Source organism: Lemur catta, chromosome 13 (assembly GCF_020740605.2).
Source record: "Lemur catta isolate mLemCat1 chromosome 13, mLemCat1.pri, whole genome shotgun sequence".
In the NCBI taxonomy this organism is placed as follows: Eukaryota; Metazoa; Chordata; class Mammalia; order Primates; family Lemuridae; genus Lemur; species Lemur catta.
The window spans coordinates 5,434,216-5,450,988 of record NC_059140.1 but is presented as its reverse complement, the minus strand read 5'-3'; the positions used below and the strand labels follow the sequence as shown (position 1 = coordinate 5,450,988).

General features: G+C 43.9%; 1 long non-coding RNA gene across 2 annotated transcripts; it reads right to left on the bottom strand.

Moving 5' to 3' along the window:
* Positions 1-2,299: 2,299 nt before the first annotated feature.
* LOC123649240 lies at positions 2,300-16,650 on the bottom strand. Of its 2 annotated transcripts, XR_006738937.1 has the most exons (5): positions 16,562-16,650; positions 16,284-16,418; positions 14,521-14,681; positions 3,982-4,063; positions 2,300-3,877 (listed from the first exon to the last, which is right to left on the bottom strand). It is a non-coding gene; the product is annotated as an uncharacterized LOC123649240 (long non-coding RNA). The 2 variants fall into 2 exon arrangements; XR_006738938.1 differs by lacking the exons at positions 2,300-3,877; positions 3,982-4,063 and adding an exon at positions 6,639-7,058.
* Between the last annotated feature and the right edge of the window lie 123 nt (positions 16,651-16,773).

Sequence of the window (16,773 nt, the reverse complement as noted above, 5' to 3'; positions counted from 1 at the left end):
GATGTTATTTCCAGAAAACCCCAAAGATTCTGCCAAGAGACTCCTGGAATTGATAAACAAATTCATCAAACTTTCAGGTTACAAAATCAACGTACATAAATCAGTAGCATTCATATATGCCACCAACAGTCAAGCTGAGAACAAAATCAAAGACAAGACCCTTCACTATAGCAACAAAGAAAATAAAATACCTAGGAATATATTTAACTAAGGAGGTGAAAGACCTCTACAGGGAGAACCATGAAACACTGAGGAAGAAAATTGCAGAGGAGGTAAACAGAAAAACACATCATGTTCACTGATCGGCAGAATCAACATTGTTGAAATGTCTATACTACCCAAAGTGATCTACAGATTCAGTGTAATCACTCATAAAATGCCAACATCACTTTTTGCAGATCTAGAAAAAATAATTCTATGTTTCATATGAAACCAGAGAAGACCCCATATATCCAAAGCAACCTTAAGCAAAAAGAACAAATTGGGAGGCAACAATTTATCAGACTTCAAGTAATTCTACAAAGCTGTAATAACCAAAACAGCATGATACTGGCCCAAGAACACAGACATAGACCAATGGATCAGAACAAAGAACCTAGATATAAAGCCATTCTCATATTGTCATCTGATCTTTGACAAAGCAGATAAAAACATACACTGGGGAAAAGAATTCCTACTCATTAAATGGTGGGTGCTGGGAAAATTGAATAGTCACATGTAGAGGACTGAAAGAGGAGCTGTCCCTCTCACCACTCAAAAAAATTAACTCATGATGGATAACAGACTTAAAGTTAAGGCATGAAATTATAAGAATTCTAGAAGAAAATGTTGGAAAAGCTCTTATAGAAATCAGCCTAGGCAAAGAATTTATGCAGAAGACCTCAAAAGCAATCACAGCAGCAACAAAAATAAATAAATGGGACCTGATCAAATTAAAAACTTCTGCACAGCCAAGGAAACTATTATTAGAGTGAATAGTCAACCTACAGAATGGGAGAAAATATTCACATACTACACATCCAATAAAGGCCTGATAACTAGACTCTATATAGAACACAGAAAAATCAGCAAGAAAAAATCAAACAACCCCATTAAAAAGTGGCCAAAAGCCATGAACAGAAACTTGTCAAAAGAAGACAGACTAATGGCTAAGAAATATGAAAAATTGCTCAATATCTCAAATCATCAGGGAAATGCAAATCAAAACCACAATGAGGTATCACTTAACTCCAGTGACATTGGCGTTTATCAATATGTCCTAAAACAAGAAATGTTGGCGTGGATGCCGAACGAGAGGAACACTCATACACTGCTGGTGGGACTGCAAACTAGTACAACCTCTATGGAAATTAATGTGGAGATATCTCAAAGAACTAAATGTAGAACTACCACTGGATCCATCAATCCCACTACTACTGGACATTTACCCAAAGGAAAAAAAGACATTCTATAATAGACATCTGCACTAGAATGTTTACATAGCAGCACAATTCACAATTGCAAAGATGTGGCAACAATCCAAGTGTCCATCAGTACATGAGTGGATTAATAAAATGCTGTATTTGTATATGATGGAATTCTACTGAGTCATAAAAAAATAAATTAATACCTTTTGCAACAAACTGGAATGAACTGTAAACCATCGTCCCAAGTGAAGTATCACAAGAATAAAAAAACAAACACCACATGCACTCACTATTACATTGGAACTAACCAATCAGCACTCATGTGCACTGATGGAAGTAAAAATCAATGGAAATCAAGCAAGTGGGAGTGGGGAGGAAGGGATGGGTATAATCATACACAACAGGTACAATGTATGCTATCTGCATGATGAGCACACTTATAGCTGTGACTCAAGGTGTACAAAGGCAATCCATGTAACCAAAAGATGTGTGCCCTTGTAATATTCTGAACTTTAAAGAAAAAAAGAATGAAAATCTATTAGTCTATTCAGGCTAGTATTAAAAAAGAAAAAAAAAACACTTTAAACTGGATAATGTTTAAACAACAGTAATTTATACATCACAGTTCAGGAGTCTGGGAAGTCCGAGATCAAGGCATCAGCCAATTTGGTGTCTGGAGAGGGCCCTATTCCTCATAGATGGCACCTTCTTGCTGTGTCCTCACATGGCAGAAGGGCCAAGGGTACTCCCTTCAATCTCCTTTACAAGGGAATTAATTACATGAGGACAGAGCTCTCCTGACTTAATCACTTACTGAAAAGCCCCACACCTAATATGATTACACTGAGAATTAAGTGTCCTCATATGAATTTATAGGAGGAGGGGTAAAATATTCAGCCCATAACAGAAAGTTTGTAATTAATGAAACTACAGTGGGGACACCATCATTAATACTTGGGGTGTGGGAATTTGATGTTACTATCACAAAGGGGAAAATTGATTTATTCTTCAGAACCTAAAACAAAATAAAGGTCCAATGAAAGATAAATCTATATGGCAAAAAAAATCATTTTTTAATGAGGTTAATTCTGACTATACCAGGATTCTTCAGGTTTCTGTGGTGGACAGGGCCCCAGAGTTCTCTCATATGACATTTTCACTGAAGTTACTCACATTCATACTCAATTTGACAGTGGATAAAAATATTTTGTTTTATTGCTTTAGAAATTTTAAAAAAAGGCCTATTCATGCATGATCCTCAAGTAATTATTCAATCAGTGGTGCTCTGCTGTGGAACAGCGCAGACTTTCACACCCACAAAAGCATGATGTTCTGTCAGATCGACTTGTCCCTGAGCCAGACCTTTCACTCATGATCAGAGGCTTTCACAGGCACGCACTGCTCTGCACCCCTACCACACGGGCTTAACCTGAGCATTTGACCTCAGAAGGTGACTGATGAGCATGTGTCGCAGTGCTTTGATCTACAGTGACCCTGCCCTCTCTTAATAATCCCTTCCAAGGCTCTGGGATGTTTCCTGGATTCATTTACCACATACAGATAAACTGGAAAATGTGGACAGATTCCCAGTGGTACCTTTGCTCTGTACTGCCAGCTTCTCTAGATGTACAATGTTTTCACCTTCCAGAGAGACCCCATATCATGGTATTTCTCTGTGACAACATAATTGGTTTAGTAAAGTGGGAAAAGAAAGAGGCAAGAGCCAGCCTTTGCTTGGGGCTTGGTCTAGGATCCCCTTACCTGATTTATGTCTGATTTACTCAAATACTGACAAATACAGATTCATCTCTAGGTAGCAGAAAAACAGAAGAAGGAGCCCCAGCTCACAAAGGAAGGAGAAAGTGGATCCAGCTTAAGCTCAGCCATGGGGTACTAAGTCTCCTCAGGAAAAAGCAATACTTCCCCATCATCTGAAGTAACTGTGGCCTCAGACAGCTGGGCACTGAGAGTGCACACTCCTAACTAGAATTCCATTCCTACATCACAGAGAGATGGAACAATCCCAGAGGATTCTTAAGGGTGATGTGAGTGATTTAAAAGGAGAAAATGAACTCACAGCCTCTGCCATCTGGTCTAATACTTCCCCCATTCTAGCCCAACATAATTCCTAGACTCTTATCTGGGCCTCACCAGAGGTTATTCAGAAAGACAAAAGGTTATTAATGCCCCTCCATTTTTATGGCTCCTGGGGTCTAAGTTTTTTATTCCCTGGGTTTTGGGTTATTGTCCTACATCCACAGAATCAGTTTGTCCTCTTCTAATACCTATAATTTCACCTTTATTCTGGTCACCTCCTACTTTTTCCTGGATGTTTTGTCTAGAAAAGCCATGTGAAAAAGGGACAAGGATGTTGTCCCTATATAAAACTTAACCAGAACTGAGTTGAGTCCCATAACCTTCTTTGGGCTGAGCTGCCACTCAGAGGGTGCACAAACCATGCTGGCCTGGGGCTGCAGTTAAGGAAAAGAAAGACACATCTTGTCAGAGAATTGTCAGTGTGGAATCTCAAATTGGGGAAATAAATCCCTATAGTCCCCAACAATTTTATACATACCTTGGAGGCAGTCAAGAAGAGATAATTCCTTTTTGGGGACAGCCACATTTAATCAACAACTTACCAGCCAGCATGTGTGGACCTAGAGGAAGAAAAGAAGATAAAATGAAACAGTTGTCTCATTTTAGATTTAGTGATAAAAGTCATAACATGGCCAGAGTGGAAGTGGTATCAACAGCATAAAAGGTGACATGAATTAATTTTAAGGCACATACAATGTAGCTGGAGTCAGCTGTTACTCTGAAGGTGTCAACAGTGGTGAGACATGACCAATATCTTGAGAACTGTCAAAAGTTCAATGTAGTCATTTGGCCAGGAATTGTCAGGGGTTTTTCCAACCATAAGACAAACAGATCAACTTTCACCAGGAATCACAGTTCTGGGAGACAGTGAAGGCCTGTGCACTAGATGCAGATTCAGGCTCAATACACAGCTGGATTGTGGCCAGTCCCTTCCCAAAACAGGCCCTTTGCCATGGACTTCTTGCCATTTTTGACAATATGGAGGATATTATGCTAAGTGAAATAAGTCAGACACAGAAAGACTGTTTGATCTCACTTATATGTGGAGCTTAAAAATATTGAACTGTTAGGAATAGAGAGCAGATAGTGGTTTCCAGGGGCTGGTGGGTAGGAAAAATGGGGAGATGTTGGTCAAAATGTACAGAATTTCAGTTATAAGATAAACAAGTTCTGGCTATCTAATGTATAGCATGGTGGTGATGGATGTGGTCTTAATTGGTTCCTGCTGCTGTAACAAAACACCTTAGACTAGATTATTTATAAATAGCATAAATGTATTGCCCACAGTTATGGTGGGTGGGAAGTACAAAATCAAGTCAGTAGTGATTTAGGTACCTGTTGAGGGCCTTTCCAGGATAACACCTTGAATGCTATGTCATCACATGCAGAAGGTCAAAAAGGGCAGAACTCACTCCCTCAAGGCCTTTTCTAAAGTTTCTAATCCCATTGATGAGGGCAGAGTCCTTGTGACATTATCACCTTCTAAAGGTCCCAATTTTAATACTATTGCATTGGGAATTAAGTTTTGACATGAATTCAGGAGAAACACAAACATCAAAACCATGGCAGATGTGTTAATTAAATTGTGATCACTATACAATATAAACATCTATCAAATCATCATCCTGTATACCCAGAATATATTCCATCTTTATTGGTCAATTACTGTTTTAAAATTAAAGAAAACAAGCCGGGCATGGTGGCGCATGCCTGTAGTCCCAGCAACTCGGGAGGCTGAGGCAGGAGGATCACTTAAGCCCAGGAGTTTGAGGTTGCTGTGAGCTAGGCTGACACCACGGCACTCACTCTAGCCCGGGTAACAAAGTGAGACTCTGTCTCAAAAAAAAAAAAAAAAAAAAAATTAAAGAAAACAAAAAGTAAAATATAGAAATTATTTATCCACTGAGCAAAAAGGTTCATTGAAGATTTCTGACACAAAAACTAACCTTAGCTGTTTGGTGCTGTGGAGTTGCTATGAACTGAAAGATGCAGAAAAAAAAAAATAGAAAATTACACAGTCTTCACAGGAAATAAGCTCCAAGAGTGAGATGATGTTAACTTGAATGAGGCAATAACAGGTGACAACAAATAAAAAGAATCATAAAACAAGATTTTCAGAATAAATCGATTTTTTAAGCTTACTTTAAAAAAAACTTAAATCACTACCCAGATAACAAACAATTTTGAATGGGAGGCAAAACAACAAATTTTAAATCTAAGTAATGATGTCTTTAACAGAAAACAAAGAACATCTCTGTGGTCTTAAAATAGGAAAAGACTCCTTAAATACAACAAAAGATACTTAATATACCAGGGAAAATAACAAATGAAATTATATTAAAATTAAGAACTTCTCATCAAATGTCAGAGAAAGACAGAGTAAGAGACAGAGACAGCAACAGAGTAAAACAAAGAGTTAAACTAAGAAAAGACTCCTATGAAGAATACATAAAGAACTATTACAAATCAATAAGAAAAAGTATCTAAAACAATGGGAAGATGAACAAAATAAAACAAGTGTCTTCAGAAAAAGGTTTTTCAATGACTAAAAAAAAAAAAATTGTGAAAGAAATGATCCTTCAACTTTTGTAGTAATTAGAGAAATGTAAAGAATTTCTTATATAATCATACAGAAATCAGTAGACTGAAGTGAAAATAACAGAAAATACCAAGCATTGTCAAGGATGTGGGTACACCAGGAAACCCATACACTACAGGTGGGTGTGAAAATTGGTACAAACAGTTTGGAAAACTCTTTGGCAGTATCATCTAAAGCTGAAGACATGTAAACATACAACCCCACGTAGCCAGGATCTGTCATAATGAAGTGCAGCTCTGAGGGCTCTGATTCCCCTGACCTCAGGGAGGTGAAGAGCCTGAACCTGCACTTTTCTGCCAGAGGAGAGGGAACACCTTTTCCTATCAACATCTGTCCTCAGGCCCCAGGAGGAGGACACTCCATGTCTTCAAATCTGTCCAGAGCCTTGACCTCCACAGTTTCAATGTGGAGGGAATAGATTATAGGTAACCTTATCCTGCAGTTTGGCCCTGGCTCTAATGGTCAGGCAGTGTTTGTCCATTTCTTCCTGTGGTATGGGGGGCTGTGTAAGTTTAAGCACCAATTACATGCATCTATGTCCACATGCATTTCTTTATTACTCAACATCATCTAACAAGAGATCCAACATTAAATACAAGGAAGAAAATTCAGTATCTACAAGGGTCCCAACAGTTTGCCAGGTAACCAACAGTCAACCTGCCATTGAATCCCAGTATCCTATCTGCACTGGGTGTTGGCTAGCTATTGCTGCATAACAAACCACCCCAAAATTTAGCTCATAATTGAGCTGGTGAGCCATTAAGGCTGGGCTTAGCTGGGCCATTCTTCTGGTCTCAGCTGGGGTGCTTCAGGCATGTGTCAGCTATTGGTTGACTAGGTTGCTCTGCTTCTGGGGGTGGGCTGGGTGCCCACTGAGGCAACTTGGTTCTCCTCCCTGTGCTATCTCATCCTCCAGCAGGCTAACACGGGCTTGTTCTCATGGAGATGGCAGGGTGCTGAAAGAAAAAGCAGAAGCATTAAAAGTCTTTTGAGCCTAGGCCCCAAACTAATAGACTCGCATTCACAACTTTCTATTAGTCAGAGTTACTTAGGCTAGCCAGATCCAGGTCTGGGAAACAGGTTCTGTCTCTCAATGTGCAAAAGCACATTGCAAAAGGCATGAATAGAAGAAGGGATGAAAAACTGCAGCCATTTTAAAATTAGCATCATTATGCCTTTTTTTGCAAATAAGGTTTACATAAACTGATCTAAGTCAAGGAACTTGTCCAAAGACACACAGCTACTAAGCAGCTGGGCTGGGACTCAGGATCAACTTTGCCTCACTCCAAAGCCAATGCAGCTCCATAGTCAACAGTACACATGCAGCTTCCCTAGGCCTTTGAGGTTTTGGAGGGTGATTCTTCTGTAATAGAAGCAGGATTCCTTTGAGATTCTTATCTATCTAGCACTCTTCTCCTTTGGGAAAAATCTCCTTCAGGAGATTATTCTAATGCATCTTGGAAGGACTTGGAATAATTTGGAGAAATGGCTGAGGGCTTGAATTTAGGAAAGCGGCCGGGCTTGGTGGCTCACGCCTGTAATCCCAGCACTCTGGGAGGCCGAGGTGGGAGGATCACTTGAGCTCAGGAGTTCCAGACCAGCCTGAGCAAGAGTAAGACCCCGCCTCTACTAAAAATAGAAAAAATTAGCCAGGCGTCATGGGCCTGTAGTCCCAGCTACTCGGGAGGCTGAAGCAGGAGGATTGCTTGAGCCCAGGAGTTCGAGGTTGCTGTGAGCTAGGCTGATGCCACTGCACTCTAAACTGTGCAACAGAGTGAGACTCTGTCTCAAAAAAATAAATACATAAGAATTTAGGAAAGCAAGCCTCAGCATTATATTAACATTTTTTATTTCTCATCATAGGAAAAATTTGAAAATGTATATGACATACTCTACTAGTCAGCAAATTATTTTTATCCATTTTTGGTATTTGTAGGCTATATATGATTTTCAGCAGAGATTAAATTGAGCTACTGTGGCTGAAACAACTTCTTACTCTGAAAGCAAGTGACATAAAGATAGATTTACTGAGAAGACATTTACTCCTTCTGCAATTTAGCCAAACAGTAGAATATGCCTTGAAGTTGTCTTTGAGATCTATGAAGGCAAAGCTTCTAGGAAAAGGGGAAAGGGCAGGCTTCATGGGAGGGAGGGTTGGGACACAGGGCTGGAAACTGGATTGGGCGAGAGGTGTGGGTCCGCTTTTCAGAGCATGTGAGCACCACTACGTTTTGAGGGCCATGAGGAGTGACACTTTTTAAAAGTGCGGCCAGCAGCCAGCCCTCAGCTGCCAGCACCTCTGTCCAGCGCCGGTACCCGCTGTCCCCGCTGCGCAACCCCATCCCACACTAGTCTGGCCCAGGACGGTCTAGCTGCACCATGCAAGTCAAAGGAGGCACCAAGTGCACCAAATCCCTTCTTTTCGGATTTAACTTCATCTTCTGAGTGAGTGTGACTGCTGCATGGTCCTCTCTGGGGCCACCTGGTGCTGGGCCTAGCCTCTGTCCGCGACAGAGAGTGTCATGTTGCTTCAGGGGTGCCAGCAGCTGCAAAAGGGCAGGCTCTGGGAGGGCAAAGAAAGGGCGCTGCGGTTACTGCTGGTTCCTTGGCCAGGTCCAGAGTTGGCAGGAATTCCAGTGGCAGCACCTCCAGGGTGCAGCCGGCGGGAAAAGCCGCCCGATCAGCCTCTCCTTCCCCAAGGATTTGAGGCGGACTTTGCGTCTGCTCCCACCCCAAACCCCCAAACCCCTGTGACTGCCAGAAGGGCAGGTGGCCAGGGAGAAGCGGAGCATCCTCTTCTGGGAATGCAAGGTCTTGGCCAAGGAGAACTGTAGCGAGTAGTGCAGGGCATGATCTAGACGGGGTCTCCCAAAGGGTAGGGGAGCAAGAGGGAGGATGAGGGGGCTCTTAAGGACTCTGGTGCAGACAGAGCTCAGCCAAGGGCTCTCTGCACTTTCCACTGGAGGGGAACGGGTGCACTGATTGGGGGTCCGGCTCCCTGGCCCCCAGTGACTGGGTGAGAGTCCGGGGCCACTCCATCCATGAGGAGGAGTCTCACAGGCCTTGATTCTGAGCCCCCACAAGAAAGTCAGAGCTCCCTGGAAGCTACCTGAAGGACCAGCTTGTCTTGATTTTTTTCAAGTGTGATCAGTATCTTAACTGGAGAGAGCTGGGGAGAAGAGGAGCAGATGCCTGTGGGCCCCTCTAGTGGATGAGTCCCATGTCTGGGCATTACCTGGAGATCAGGTGCCCACCCAGGAGGGCCTCTGGTCTTGCCCCCTCCCCACCAGCCCACAGAACTGCAAGGTGGGCACAGAGAGTGGATGCTCAGCTGGAGAGGTCAGCAGGGCTGGGAGCTCCAAGGACACCTGCTCCTGGCCACTCTCCGCCTCTCTGCAAATGGGAAGCCTGAGAGAGGCAACAGAAAAGGACTGTCCACTCCACATCTTCCCTTGAGGGATGGAAGGATCATCCAGGGACAAAGCAAGAAATAGGACACCTTTGTGTCCTAGTTCTGAGGCCACTTCCCCTGCACACAAATGACAATATTTGCCCTTCTGCAGGATGGAAAGGATTTGGAAAGGAAGTTTTGGTGCCATTCTCAAGAGAGATGGCCATAGAAACAGGTGTGAGCCACCAGAGGCCTGAACCAAAAGTGCATTTATACCCTGTCACTGAGGTCCCTACAAACTGTGGGGCAAATCTTCTAAAAGGTACTTCTCTCCCCAGAGCTGAAGAGGTGATAGAACAGTTCCTCCAGCCTGTAAAAACTGACCTGCCCTTGCATGAGTCACCATACCCTGCACACACCCTAGGGAGGATGGCACATAGATGCCCCTGCCCAACCCTTGACCTGCTTTAGGGAGACCCTGCCTGCAGTGGGCGCGCCTTCCTCCTCAGGGTCCCAGCAGCCCCAGCAGCCAGCCGGCCGCCGGGCTGAGCTGCCTCCTCTCCCCAAGCCCCGGCTCCAGAAAAGCATGTCGGAAGCAGCTGGCCCCGCTCCGCCCCACCCCTCCCTTGTCCTTTGGGGAGTTTTCCTCTCCCCTCCCTATCACAGTCTCTCCTGTGCCAGTCTCTTCTTTAGTCCTCTTCTCTCTGCCTAGGCTGCATCAACGTCTAGGGGTGGAGGGAACCACAGACTGCCAGTGTGTCCCATGTCCCCATCTGCCCCGTGGCATATGCTGGAGGCTGATGGGAGGCTTCCAGGGCTGCCCAGTGTCTCCCCAGTCTCTTGCCTGCTGGTTGCAACTTGTCCACACTGTCTCCTGTCTGGTTGTTTATATAAACTTTTTGTTTAAAATGAAAAACATAAAATATACAAATATAAAAATAAAAGCATGGAGTGAAGTTTCTTTAGCTGCCACGTGTGTCCATTTGACTGAAGACAGGAAAGAGGGTTTCTTTCTAGGGAAAGTTCTAAATCCTCCTCGAGCCTCCCCAGGGCCCAGCAGGGAGATTTTGGAGTCTGGCAGGAGGCTCACGGAGGGTGTGCATTGGTGCGCGTGTGCGTGTGTCCGTCCATCTGTCCCATGCCCTGGCAGATGTCCCTGGTCTGGCCTTCATGAAGAGCATTTCCAGGCTGCTTTTGTGTGCTCCAGCAAGGTCCACCTGATGGCCTGAGTGGACCAGACGCCCCCCATGGTGGGGTGGGGTGACAGGAGCAGATGGTGGCAGTGGGGGTTGGGGAAGGGAGGACCAGAAGCTGGAAACTGACAACTGAGGTGGATCCTCCGTGCCAGGTGACGGGCGCTGTGTCTGGCATGGGTTATTGGGTGTGGGAAGAAGTCCTGAGGTTTATACTAGTGGTATTAGTAGTGATAATTATTTTTATATTATTAGAAATATAGGAATAATTATTACAGTTTTAGTACATTTATTTATAAATGTAAATATCATAATTATATACATACATATATTAATATGGTCAGGCACTGTGGCTCACACCTATAATGCTAGCACTTTTGGAAGCTGAGGCAGGAGGATCACTTGAGGCCAGGAATTTGAGGTTGCTGTGATCTATGATGACACCACTGCACTCTAGCACAGGCAACAAAGTGAGACCCTGTCTCAAAACTAAATAAATAAAATTTTTAAAACTATTAATATGAATCTAAAGATTATATAAGTGGCAGCAACAGTAGCTGTTGCTCTTGTTGTTATTGTTGCTACAAAGACATTGAATAAAGTTCCTCTCTCTACAAAAGGGTGAAGATGACTAAGGAGAGCTTCCTGGCCACGGAATGTTCTGAATCTTCCCCAGGCCTGGTGAGGTCCTGACCCAACACCTCTGCAGCAGCCAGCTCAGAGAGCCTGACCCCCTGACACCTCTACAGCCATAGGCCCCAAATGGTCAGGACTGCACCGACGCAGTCCTCATTTTTATCCACCCTTCCAACTTAGGAACAATAGAGGGGAGGAGAGCCAAATATGCCCCCTCCTCACCCACTAGGACGCCCCTCTCTGGGCGGCCCACCTTTAGCTTCCACAAGCAGCCAACACCCTCCGATCAGGACCTCCCTTCCCTTTCCTCCCACACACAGCTCACCCTCTCCTCCACCCTGGCCTCTGCCAGGGGCAAGCAACGGGGGCTGTGCTGGTGGTGCTGACGGAGGCGACTGCCTTGCAATATGTAGCATTCTCATCTGGGTGACTGTGATTTATACCCACAGAGGTGAGTGAATAATACCTGCGCCCTCATGTTAATACTCTGTATCTATGTCTCTCTCTCTCCCCCATATATTTTTGACACATGATACACATAACATAAAAATTCCCCCTTTTAGCAGTGTCAATTCACAGTTTTTTTCACTCTATTAATGAAGTTTTGTGTTCATCACCATTTTCTAATTCAGAACATTTCCATCACCTGGGAAAGAGATGTCCCAACCCATTAAATATTACAGTCAATACACATTGGGCCTTCCCTCATCCTCTGGCAACCACCAATCAGCTTTCTTTCTCTAGGATCTACCTATCTAGATATTTCATAGAAATACAATCTATAGTAGGTGGCTTTTTGTGTCTGTCTTCTCTCACTTAGTAGAATGTTTTCCAGGCTCCCTCATGTTTTTGCATGTATCAATGCTCCATTTCTTTGTATGGCTTTGTAAGTTTCCACTGTAAGCTTTTAAAACAGAATGACTGATCAATTGACTTTCCCATGCTACCAAGTTCCTTTTTATGAACTTGAAATTGTGGTAAAATGTAAAGCTTAAAGAGCGAAGAAATTCTGACGTATGCGACAGCACGGATGAACCTTGAGGACAGTATGAATAATATAAGCCAGTCACAAAAGGACAAATATTGTATGATTTCACTTCTACGAGGAATCATATCCATTTAGAAATGGAAAGTAGAATGGTGGCTGCCAGAGGCTGATTTCACAGCAATATGAAGAGACTCCACAGAGCTGAGCTGCACACACTTAGAAATGGTTAAGGCGTGACAAAGATCCACTGCTTGACCAAACTTGCCTCAGGCTCCTGAATCTTCTACTAGGCCCATCTGTGCACTTTTTTGTAAAATCCAGGTTTAGCAAAGAACCCTGTTCAATCATTCTATCAAGATCCCCCCTCCCCCACTCAATAGACCTGGGTCACCTCCCAGGTCTCTGGGAAGAGGTGGCCATTTTTTGTGAATCATGAAGGTCTGAGCCTGTAGCAGAGCAGAATCACATTCAGTTCTGAGTCCTCAGATGCTTCATACAATCCGAGAGCAGAGAGTTGTCCTGGATCCTGGTGGCTGGATTGGGGGTGGTAAGGGGGACGGTGTCCAGCCTCTAGCCACAGGACAAGACTCACTTCCCAGTTAAGAGAGGGGGACCCAGGCTGTGGATGGCCCAGAAGGAGGCTTCTGAAAGACCTGGCAGGGGCTGGAACCTGGAGCCCAGGTTAAGTGGCCCTCAGGGCACCAATGCCTCCACCCTGCACTGGGAATGACCAGAGGGGAAGGGCCTCTGAGCCAAGGTGACAACACTCAAGTCTTTGCAGATATGCCTGTGCCCACACCTGTCTCTATCCTGTGGGTGGATTACTAATCCCAGTGGGTCCTAGCCATCCCCCTCCCTGAGAGTTTACACTCAAGACAGATGGGCCTCATCTTGGCCAATGTTTATTTTAGATCAGGTTCAAGGGTGCCCTCTAGTGACCAGAAAACTAATTCAGTTCTCACAAAGCTCAGATTCTCCAAGGGAAAGTCACATTTGTCAGAGCTCTGCAATCCTAATTATTTCAACTTATTAGTAACTGTTAAGTTATTTACAAATATGGTCATGCATGTGTGTACTAACAAATTTTTTTCAAGAGAAAGACGAGAGTAAGTTGGGATCTACAAAGAAGAGAAATAAATTCATATTGATAAACTTCTCCCAAGAAATGTGAAGCAGATCTAAGGGACAGAAGGACCATGCTATGTACACATACACAAGATATTCTCCTCAAACTGGCTATTGAATAAAGTAACTTCAGTTCATATTTAATAGGAGGGATGAGGCAACATGAAATTAAAGGATGATGGTCCCCCAACTAGAAAGTACTGAAGGTAGGATTCAAAGCCTGTCATCTCTGAATCTGCAAATGCCCCATGATGATCCAGGAGTCTTGGCACACTAAGAATAAATGTGAGAGAAGGGAGAGAAGGAGGGCAGAACTCCAGCCACCCAGGAAGCTGAGCCCCACACAGCCCCTCGTTCTTTTTCTATAATTCTGGCTCCCACCCAAGCTGCTGCCACCAGGATGAAAGAGATGAGGGTCATCTCATTCAATCTCACATTTTATCTTCATGACAGTGGGTTTGGGGAAGGGAAGGCGTCATGAGTATATGGAAATGTGCAATATGGATCAAAGTTCAAAGGTCAATCTCTGCTGCTGGGGAGTAGAGGTCTGTCAGGAGAAAGACAGAAGACATGGGTGGGGATGACCACGGAAGATACAAGATTTCTAGAACTCATCCCAGGTCTTGGGCATCCTCAATAGATTTCACTTGTAGGGGATCCCAGAGCAGAACCTAGAGCCAGGTGGAAGGGCCAGGCTGAGATGGTCCTGGGAGTGGGAGATTGCCTGGTGCACAGGGAAGAGCTCAGGAGAACAGACACTGTTAGGGCTGGGTTAGGCCACCCAGATCCTCTCCCTGGACCTCTGGCTCTTGACTTGCCCTCTCCTCAGGGACCATGCCCATTCTGGACAAGGCCAGCAGCAGAGTTCCTCAGTACTACTACTCTGTGCATGAATTGTAAAGGAGCAAATAGGAGAGCAAGGCAGGGTCACACTCAGAGTGTGAAGTCATTTTTACTCTTGTGAAGAAGGAATCATGGGCACAGGCCCATCCACAAATCTACTTTGCTCAAGACACAGTGTGATGGGCTGGAATAGCTGATATAGTCACTTAAGGACAATGAAGGGAAATATAGAAGTGACATACCTGAAGAAACATGTTCCTCCCAGTTCTGGCCCAGGGTCTACTGCAGAGTCTCTCCTAAGGACTTGGACAGGGTTGGTCCTTGGGCCCCTGGTTGGCCTTGTGAGCAGTCCTCTGTAAGTCCTACAAGCTTGTCAACATCTGGAGATATTGCTGGCTTTTCCCTTGAAAATCAAAAAATACACCAAATTTCCTTTACCATGTACAATTCAGTTATATCCTATGATTCCAGGAACAGACAATCCCCTGCCCAGAAGGAGGGAAGGACAATGAGACACTAAAGATACATGAAGGTGAATGCTGAAGATCAGAGTTCCGGCTGTAGGTCACAGACTTCCATTCAAACACACCTCAGTGCTTTTCATTTCAGCGTGTTAAAGTATTTTAAAGAAAGTTCTTTTCTTTGATGAACCAAAATGTTCTTTCACACTTCTTAGCATCCAGGTTAAAGGACAATCTCATCAAATCATTGGAAACAACTTAAAAATGGAACGAGGAATAAATGTTTTATTCATATACACACAGATTGCACTGTGAAAAAGTGTTGCATTAAAAAGAATATGAATTTTTTGAAATCTGACAGATGGTAAAAAATATTTTACTCTGTTTACACTCCCTTTGGTTCACCGAATCAAACTCTCCTTTTAATGGGTATTTCTAGCATTGAGATATAATACCACCAAATGTTTTAAATTCATATTTTTTCTAGGTCAAAGACAAGGGCAGAGGTCCTCAGGAGGTCAACTATAATCTACCTATGGATGTGGCAGCCTTCACTGTTGATGTCCAAACCAGACGCTTTTAGCAGAATCACATCTCTTCACCCATGGGTAGATTTGTATAGAAATTATAAAGAATTAAGGCTATTAAAGAAACCTCTTGGCCGAGCGCGGTGGCTCACGCCTGTAATCCTAGCACTCTGGGAGGCCGAGGCGGGTGGACCGCTCCAGGTCAGGAGTTCGAGACCAGCCTGAGCGAGACCCTGTCTCTACTAAAAATAGAAAGAAATTATCTGGCCAACTAAAAATATATATAGAAAAAAATTAGCTGGGCATGGTGGCGCATGCCTGTAGTCCCAGCTACTCGGGAGGCTGAGGCAGTGGGATCGCTTAAGCCCAGGAGTTTGAGGTTGCTGTGAGCTAGGCTGACGCCACGGCACTCACTCTAGCCTGGGCAAGAAAGTGAGACTCTATCTCAAAAAAAAAAAAAAAAAAGAAAGAAATTTCTTTTTTAAGAATCAAAATTTTAGACCCCTATCTTGAATTCATAACTTTGAATTGTTGGCCCTATGAGATAGATAGATAGATATAAAAAATATACTGTATATTATATACAGTACCTCAAATGGACCATGTCCAGTTCCATGATCTTTATCAGATACAACTAATAGCTGAAGACAAACAGACACAACAGCAATGTCTTATCATCTCTAAAGCCCAACTAAAAACCCTTCCAGTCAGAAGTTTCAAAAACACAAAAAAGTCATACTTTTTCTGAACAGAGAGGGTAGAAGTAATACAAACATTTAAATTTAAATTGTTATGGCCACACTGACTTGCTAGACACTAATGGAGCAAGCGTAATATTTATTAAATGGATGTCTTGGAGTCCAGCTTCTTCATAAGTGTCTTTACCAGTGATAAAATTAATTCCTCCATAAATCAAATAACCCCCATAAATAAATGTTTAAAACATGAATTATATTCTCTGACTAAAAGAAAGCAAGGCAAATTTGGCAGGCAGTTTCAGTGTAGTGAATTACGTACAAGGCACCAGTGAGGCTGACATTTCCACAAAGGCATAGCCCACGTCACCCCAGCAGAGCTCTGAAGTTGTTTATACGCCGTCGAGGTGGAGGATTTCTTTTACAAGCATTCCAGCTGGTGCTCCGGGCGGAGAAACTGGGGAGCAAAAGCACAATTTACAGTGTCTCAAGCATCAGGCCAGTTCCCACAGCAATTTAGGAAAAGCAGGCGGCTCCATGGGCTGGAGGAGGCGGATGCTCTAGAAACACCCTGCCCCTCAGGTCCCTCTTCGGACTCACTTGCGTCCAGAGCTGGCGGCAAAGGGCCAGCGGCAGATTTCTGGAATGGCGAGGCGCTCACCACCGGCCCCCTCCCTCCATGGCTGCGCATTGCCTCGGAGCCCGGTGCATGCTGGGATTGTATTTCTGCAGTCCTACAACCAGCAGGCTGGCAGTTGTTAAGACACTACAACTCCCAGCATGCCAAGCGAGGCGCACACATTCCCTGTCCC